This window comes from Anolis carolinensis, chromosome 5, assembly GCF_035594765.1.
Source record: "Anolis carolinensis isolate JA03-04 chromosome 5, rAnoCar3.1.pri, whole genome shotgun sequence".
NCBI classification, from domain to species: domain Eukaryota; kingdom Metazoa; phylum Chordata; class Lepidosauria; order Squamata; family Dactyloidae; genus Anolis; species Anolis carolinensis.
The window spans coordinates 168,017,722-168,025,798 of NC_085845.1; the positions used below are offsets into that span (position 1 = coordinate 168,017,722).

The 8,077-nt window shown below is 41.2% G+C and overlaps 1 long non-coding RNA gene across 1 annotated transcript; it reads left to right on the top strand.

Moving 5' to 3' along the window:
• The first annotated feature begins 3,864 nt into the window (after nucleotides 1-3,864).
• LOC134299603 (uncharacterized) lies at nucleotides 3,865-5,566 on the top strand. Its single transcript, XR_010006829.1, has 2 exons — nucleotides 3,865-4,294; nucleotides 5,238-5,566. It is a non-coding gene; the product is annotated as an uncharacterized LOC134299603 (long non-coding RNA).
• Nucleotides 5,567-8,077: the final 2,511 nt, after the last annotated feature.

An 8,077-nucleotide genomic window follows, 5' to 3' on the forward strand; every position in this document is an offset into this window, starting at 1 on the left:
TTTGACAAAGAAGGCTAAAATTATTGCAAAATTTTCTAATTCTTACAATTTCTATAATACCATGCCAATTAAAATAATATCAAACTGCATTAATTCTACATTGTATGCAAACCCCCACTCTCTTAGGACTTCATCATACATGTATTCGCAAGCATCCTAGGATGCTTGCAGCACAGTTGATCCACAGAGCCCCATGGAGCCCATCACATGACGCACATTAACTTCCTGCAGGGCTCCATCTATCAGCTTTGGTGATAGCTGATGCTTCGCCCACAACACAGGAAGCTTCCCTTGTTCCATTGCGAACAATGTGGCCCACATGATGAGAAGCTGCACAGTGACGCCTCTGTGGGTGAGGCGGGGTGCCAGGATTGTCCCACTGTCCCACAGATTCACCATGGAGGCTGGCGAATCACCCCACGCACCCTCATCAATGTGATGTGGTCACATCATAGACTCAGAAGGAGGCAAAGAGAACTCCCCTCTGAACAAATATTGTCGGAAAAGCTCTATGACATGTTCACCTTAGCATCATCATAAATCAGAAATGAGTTGAAGGCACATAATATTAAGTGGACACATAGAGATGGAGGCTGGTGTTTCAAGGGAGCAAATAAGGCAATTGTACTGAGAAGCCTTCTGATTCTAGTAGTCTTCTACACATAAAAGGAGTTCTTATTGAACCCCTGTGGAGCAAGCATGTATTGGGCCCCTACATACTTATATGGAAGCCAAAAGGAAAATGAGACTCGGCTTTACACCATGTATTTAACAGAGTGTGCCAATAATAATAATAATAATAATAATAATAATAATAATAATAATAATAATAATAATAATAATATATTTCTAACCCTCCATCTCTCCTCAAAGGGACTCAGGGTGCTTCCAAATGCAAAGGCAAATATTCAGTGCCCTATACAATCATAAAAACACAACACAATAAAATAACATATAAATCATAGTTAAAAGCATATATAAAATAGACTCTATGGGGAGGATAAACTATCAGTCCTCATAAAGTGCAATAGCAATAAGTAATATTTAAATATAAAATCTAGGAATATAAAATATAAATGTAGAAGTGGCTCTACAAATGTGTACACCCTTGACCCTTAAACCTTAGAGAGGTTTCCAACCTTTGTCTATACAAGTTGGTTTTGATTGTATGGAATTCTTGACTGTCAGTAGCCCAGCCCTTGCACTGTCTAATCTCAAATTACTTACTATCATGATGAATGGCACTTCTGATTATGGGCTGGGAGTTGTATTCACCCAGCTGCACAAGGGTGATACTCTTGCATTTGCTTCAAAAACATTCACTGAGGCAGAAAGGCCACATTCAACATTCAAACAAGAAGTTAATAGAAAAGAAGCTGTGCGTCCATACATTCAAACCTCACCAGCATCTTTCTGAAGGTATTCTGGCATGATTCGGAGCTGTCCCATAAACTCTTCCCATGGGGCTTCTTGCTTTATTTTGGGAGGAATGAAGGAACTTCCTTGCAATTGTTGTCAGCCCTGTCATTCGGCAGGGGAAGGAAGGACTTCAAGCGGAGTATTCTGAGTGCCATGAAAGGACAGCAAAGTGTTAGTTATTGGCATTGTTACTGCATTTTTATTACACAGGATAAGGAAAAATGCATGAAGGACTTTCTCCCTCATGTGCCCAAATAGCCTGGGAAGCTTTGGGGATTTTGCATTTTTACTAGAGTTAGGAAGGTAGCAACAGACTCCTCCTGAGCAGACCCTGTATCATCAATACCATGTTGCAGGTCCATAAAGTGAGCCTTCAAATGGGCACCTGGCAGATGTCCATTTTAAGGCTCACTTTATGGACTTGCAACATGGTATTGATGATACAAGGGAGCCCACTTCAGTTGGTACTTTGGGGGGGGGCAGAAAGCCAATAGGCTTGTTTCTTAGAGGCAAATCTGATCTAAAGGAACAGCAACCGTCCCTTTCGTTTTCACTCTTCCTTGCCCTTTGGCATTTTGCTTCAGTTGGAAAGGCTTGGAGCTAGAATCATGCAACCAAATAATTATTCCATGACTTGAAAATGATCTCTCTTGCCCCACCCCCTCATTGTTAAAATGTGTGTTTTAATATCAAATTATTTATAACCCAGCCTTGCAGTCAGGCTTTTAATGAAAGAGCCGCCAGAGCTTTTTAAAAGCATTGCATTCACTTGAGTTGCTATATTATGCTGAGTAAGGGCCTCATGGGGTTTGGTGTATGTGCGCTCACACATACATACCCATACCTATTCCTTGAACACACTTATGCTCTCTCCTGTACACTCCCTGCCCCACCCTTTAGTCCACGTGTTTGATCTCTCTGCTGGTTTTATCTTTTCTCTCTATTGCTTTCTAGTATTATCAGAGCAGCAGATGTTCCATTCCCTCGGATTTCAGAGACTAAACCTTTGACCAGAGGGAAGTCACAAGCAAGAGGCCTTCATGTACAAATTTCAAAATTGTCTGTGTGAGAGAGGGGAGAGAATCAATGTGAACTGCCTTAGAGTAAAAGGGACATAGTGGATATCCTGCACTAGCTTTTGAAAAAAAAAATTAGGCTAGGGAGCTAGTCTTCTATAGGCAAATACTTTTAATATGAATAGGCATGCACTGTGTGGACACCATGATATTGCCCTTCCATGGTTGTGGGATTGTGTGCTCCTCTGAGGCAGGAGGCAATGCTGGCGGCAGCAAGTTGCTGGTAAGGTCTCTCATGTCAGACATGCTTTTGCTGATGATCCAGGTTCAATGTGCCAAACAGCTACTCAGTGGCAGAAGTAGTGGAGGGTGTTACAGGTGAAGGATCTATCAGAAACAACATAATGAACCCTTTTAGTACTGCACAGAAGGGAGCATGTAAACCCCTTTCATGTGTCTTTTACCATGAAAACCCTATGATGACACAATCCAAAATGAAAGATATGAGACTCCCAGATTGATTAAACTACTGGATATAATCAGAGGATGACTGCCAGTAGCACCATGGCTAATGACACAATGGAACTCAACCAAAAGGATGTTCTGCTGTTGATGTTCTCAGAGGTGAAAGGAAAGCCTGAATCTGCCCAACATGTATTATAGGAATACTGTATGCGGAGCATGAGTCAGACAGTGTTAAAAAAAATTGGATGCCTCATCTACACTGCTATATATTGCAGTTTCAGAATGCAATGTAACTGCATTGAACTGGATGACAGGAGTCTTCACTGCTATGTAATGCAGTTCAATGCAGTTAAACTACATGTTGAAATTACATTATATGGCAGTGTAGATGGGACCTCAGCCTGTGATTTGTCTAGAAACCCAGATAATAAAACCAGTTCCTGAGATCTGACAGCATTATCCCCATATCTTTCCCTTCCAATTACTTTCTCATTCTCTCATACCAAAATTTGCTTACAGGAAGCATGTCTAGAAAATAAATATTGAGTTGAGGTATTGAAGCTTAAACTTGACTTTTTAAAATATAGCATAGAATTCCCTTTCTGTAAAAATGTTTATAGCCCTCAAGAAGGCAAATATAATGAGAGATGGGAGGACGGAGCAGGGTGAGATTTCTTAATCTGCTTCCCTTTTCTAATTGTTTAAGCCAGTGATGTTTGCCTCAGATACATAGGGGGTTTTTTTCTTTTTAAAAAGTTCTTTCTCAATGTTTTAGTTCTTCAGGCAGCAGGTCTGAAGAGGAAGGGGAAAGTGTTTGTCCCATATTCACTCTCCCTCCCGACCTTTCCTGAGACATTCTCCTAAACTTGCAGGACATTACTTAATCATGATGTAAAAGTAAATTTGCCAGTTCTGTCTCTGATTGTGATTGTCTGGAGAGCAGCACCCTGAAGAACAATCTGAATGCAGGCAGTTGTGTTGACCTGTCTAGCTACCATTTCTTTCTGTTTCTGCAGTTCTCATCTTCCTTGGTAGCAGGTCTTTGGTAAGGATAATGATTTCTTGGCCTCACAAAATCAAGCCACTGCTAAATACTTTGCATTACAGAAAGGATATTATCCCATTATATTACGTTGTTGCTGGAATTTTTTATTTCCCTTCCAGGAACCATGGAAAATCACAACAGAAGAGATGTCATCAAAAAGTCTCAGATCTTTAACCCTGCAAGTCCTGCTTCCAGTATAACTCTTCTCCTCTTCCTGCACCCAACCAGGTTGAGGGCAAAGTATATTTGCACTCTGAACTCAGTTTGCAGCCATTGAGGTAAGGTGAGGAGAAAGGAGGAAGGTGGGAAGAGGAGAAAGAAACTAAGCCATTTGAAAGCAACTGAAAAGGTAGGAAAACAAAGGATTAGTTGGAACAGTCCCTGCCAAATGGGGACAGTTAAGGGTATGGGCATGCATTGCTAGCAGCAGTTTAGTGTTAATGGATGTTGCAATGTGTGCCTGCCATGCGCCCTGCTCTGCATCTCCTAAACAGGCATGTTTCACTCTGGGGCAGAGCAAGATGCTGTCACTAATAAGAGTAGAGTAGCAAAACCTGGACTCAGTGGGCTATTATAATGGGGGGTTGGATTGGCAGGAACAATGCCAACACTCCCTGTTTTTGCTGAGCTCTGCCTGGGTGTTTGGACTCTTTTTGGTTGGCTATAGAGGCCTTCATGATATACATCTGTACTTAAAAATGTTCTACTACCACTACTAAATTACTGGTGCTGAAGTATAGTGGAGTTGCTAGATTGATTGGATTCTTAACATAGAATACAGGTGGGGTATCTGAGGCCGTAGAGAGCCGGTGTGGTGTAGTGATTTGAGCATTGGGTTACAACTTGAGAAACTAGGGTTTGATTCCCCACTTGGCCATAAAAACCCACTGGGTAAGCTTGGACAAGTCATACACACCATGACAGATTTCCCTTAGGATCACCATAAGCCAAAAAATGTCTTGAAGGCACACAACAACAAATCTTTGGACTTCCTTCCTTCTTTTACTATGACTTGCTCTAAAACATGCAAAAATCTGCAATGCAGTTGATGGGGACGGAGGGAGGCCGTTACTGTTCAACTTCAGAGATGGCAGAATGTGAATGTTCTGGAATCCTAGGAGACACACTAAGGGTAGAAAGCTGCCAACGCTGCTGCAAAATCACATACAATTTTAAACTCAGTCAATAGCCTGAGACAGGGCTAAGTAGATTTTGCCTTTTTCCTTTCAAAACCATTGCCATGGAATGCTCCCCAGAGACAAACCTGATATCTGTCATTCTTTCCTATACAGCACATATGAAGAAAAACCAAATTCCTTCCCACTGGCATCATTTGAGAATGACATCACTGAAACCAAGGGACGTGGGTGAGATTTATGCCAATGACAATTTCTGGCCATACAGGACTTCATAACTCTTTTTTTGTGTGGATCTGATTGTCGTTCAACTGCTGTTTTTCCCCACTGGACTGCAGATGGGATATCGTCTCAAACGTCTCAAGTGTGATTGATTGTAATGGGAATAGCACATGTACACTGGTTCTTTGTCCTCTCTATGACTTGTTTTGTCAATTCCTGTGGCCATTGATATTTGGGAAAGAAAACTATTCAATTCAATGGAATTATTGTCTTGTTTGCCTTCCTTTTTAAGGGCACTGACATTAATGATACTTAAGGCTTTGTGAGTCTAATGGAGAATTGATTAACTTCTGTCTTATGCAGTCCATTTTTCTTTGCTTCTTTTATTAAATGTACCATATGCCCTACCCAAGCTGTTTATATTTACAAAGCAAAGAATGCCCGCTGATATGTTCTTAATATTTCTAATACACACTTGTGTTTCAGAACAGCTTTCTATAGGATAGCTGGGTTACAGATCCTATCAACAAGTCCAAATGAACACATCTATGTAAAAGGTGACCAATTTCAAGGGGACTACTAAAGAACCCCCCCCAATGGATCTTGTCAGAGTGTTCAAAAACTACCTACATTCTTTCCATAATAGCCAATATCCCAGCAGCTACAGTTTGTTATTGACACTCAGATGATGTCACTGACAAATCATTGCATTTTAATGTTTCTACATTGTCCACTACTATTTTAGTAGGTGGAGAAGGATCTGGTTTAAAAATCACTTGGAGAATTACCTTATCCAATATGACCTGACAAAGAGCTCCTGTGTCTTTTATTAAAAGCAAGTTCACCCCATTTTATTGCTTTCAAGTGAGTGAGGTAAGATTGCTTATAAATAGCATGATAATTGTGCTTTGTTGTTTCTGTAGGAGTGTCAACTATTGATTTCCTCTCATTATTTTTGTTCTTTTCAGTGTTATATACCACAATAGTGTTGTTTTGCACTGTAATGATGGGAAGAAATCTGTAATTAATATTTTCCCTGCCCCCAGAGTAGCGGAAAAGAACAGGCAATCAAGCGAGACTGGTCAAGTGGCAATTAATGGAGTGATGATCTGTCAGGACCCAGAAGCATTATGAGAGAATGGCATAACCAGGTCTCAGAGGCACTGCAGGAGAACGCCTGGCTTGATGCTTCTCCTTTCAGCATCAGGCTTCTTGGGCAGAGATGAAGAAGTCTAGTACTAAGAGGAGAAGCATCAGACCAGGCATTTCAAGGGTTTAAACTTATCATTTATGGAGAAACATTTGCAATTAGGCCAGGGACTCTGTGAGACCAAACTGATGGCTGTAGGTTGCTCAAAACTATAGGAGTCAGGATCAGATATCCTGCTTGGGAGTACTTTTGGGTGTCCAGGTAGCAGTGCTAGTTAAAGACACTTTGCTACTTCTTCAGTGAATATTCCAGTTACGTCTTCATTGGGGGAAAAATAACTTGGCCATGAGCTCAAATGCCTTTGGTATATCTTAACCACAATACTCCCATGAATCTAGGAATAGCATGTGGACTCTTTAGTTTGTTCAAAAATGATAAACATATAGCTTTCTAAAGTGTGCTAAAGTTGACTCTGATAGTGAAGCAGTATTTGAAGCCAGTGCTTACCTTTATTAAACACACGTACATGGACAACCACTTATAGATAGGGATATTTAACCATCAAACAATGTGATATTTCATCCATATTATTGCAGAATTACTAAGGTATCATGGGTACCAATTTGTTTACAAAAGTAGCTTTTGTAAGATAAACTATATCTCCTGAACAAATTTACTGTCCAAAAACTAACCAAATTGTGAAGTGGAACAGGTTATGGTGCTAAGAAAAATGTGTGCTTTAGAAGTGTCTGGGTTGGCTGCCCCCGTCTTTTCCAATGAGGAAATTTATTTGGGTGAAATTCAGAAAAGGATTTTTTTTCCAAAAGGAAAAAATATTCAAGTACTCAAGGGGGCAGACAAGAAAGGGGCTTTTCCCATGTCAGGAAACCTTGAGAGGGAGAATCCTCCAGAAAGCTATTTTTAATCATTGGATCTTCACATAGGTTTGAAAACAGTCCCATCCCCCAAGGCTCAGGTTCTCATTTTTTCCTTCCCCTTCAACATGGTCGAAAAGGCAGAGAAGCAGTTGAGCAGAAACCAGTGGTTCTCAACCTGTGGGTCACCAGATATTTTGGCCTTCAATTCCCAAGAATCCTAGCAGTTGGTAAACTGGCTGGGATTTCTGGGAGTTGTAGGCCAAGACACCTGGAGACCCACAGGTTGAGAACCACTGGCATAGAAGATCATCTCTGGCAGTCCCAATAACTGGTGCACAATGATGACACCAACTTCCAGAACCTTTTGAAAGTCCCAGAGGATATCTGCATTATGCACTGGCTATCATAACATATCTAGCAATGATCCTCCTCACCCAACAGAGTCAGAGGGGCAGCCAAACAAGGGTTGCTGCTGCTACTGATGCTTGTATCCTTCTGACATTGATTCCTTGCTCAGCTGCTCACCAATAGCCACTATAACAGTAGTACCACAGGAGGCAGTGGGTAACAGCTGAATGTGTAGGGTTACCAGTTCTCAGGGCAGTCAAGTGAGCATCAGTGTCCCTGCTCTTGGTGATCTTCAGTGCACAGCTCGTTTCCCCTATCAGACACATAGCCTAGTCTTTTTCTTTGGATTTTTCAGCATGTAGGGGATGTGGCAGCTTGTCCCTAAAGCAGAGTGGGAG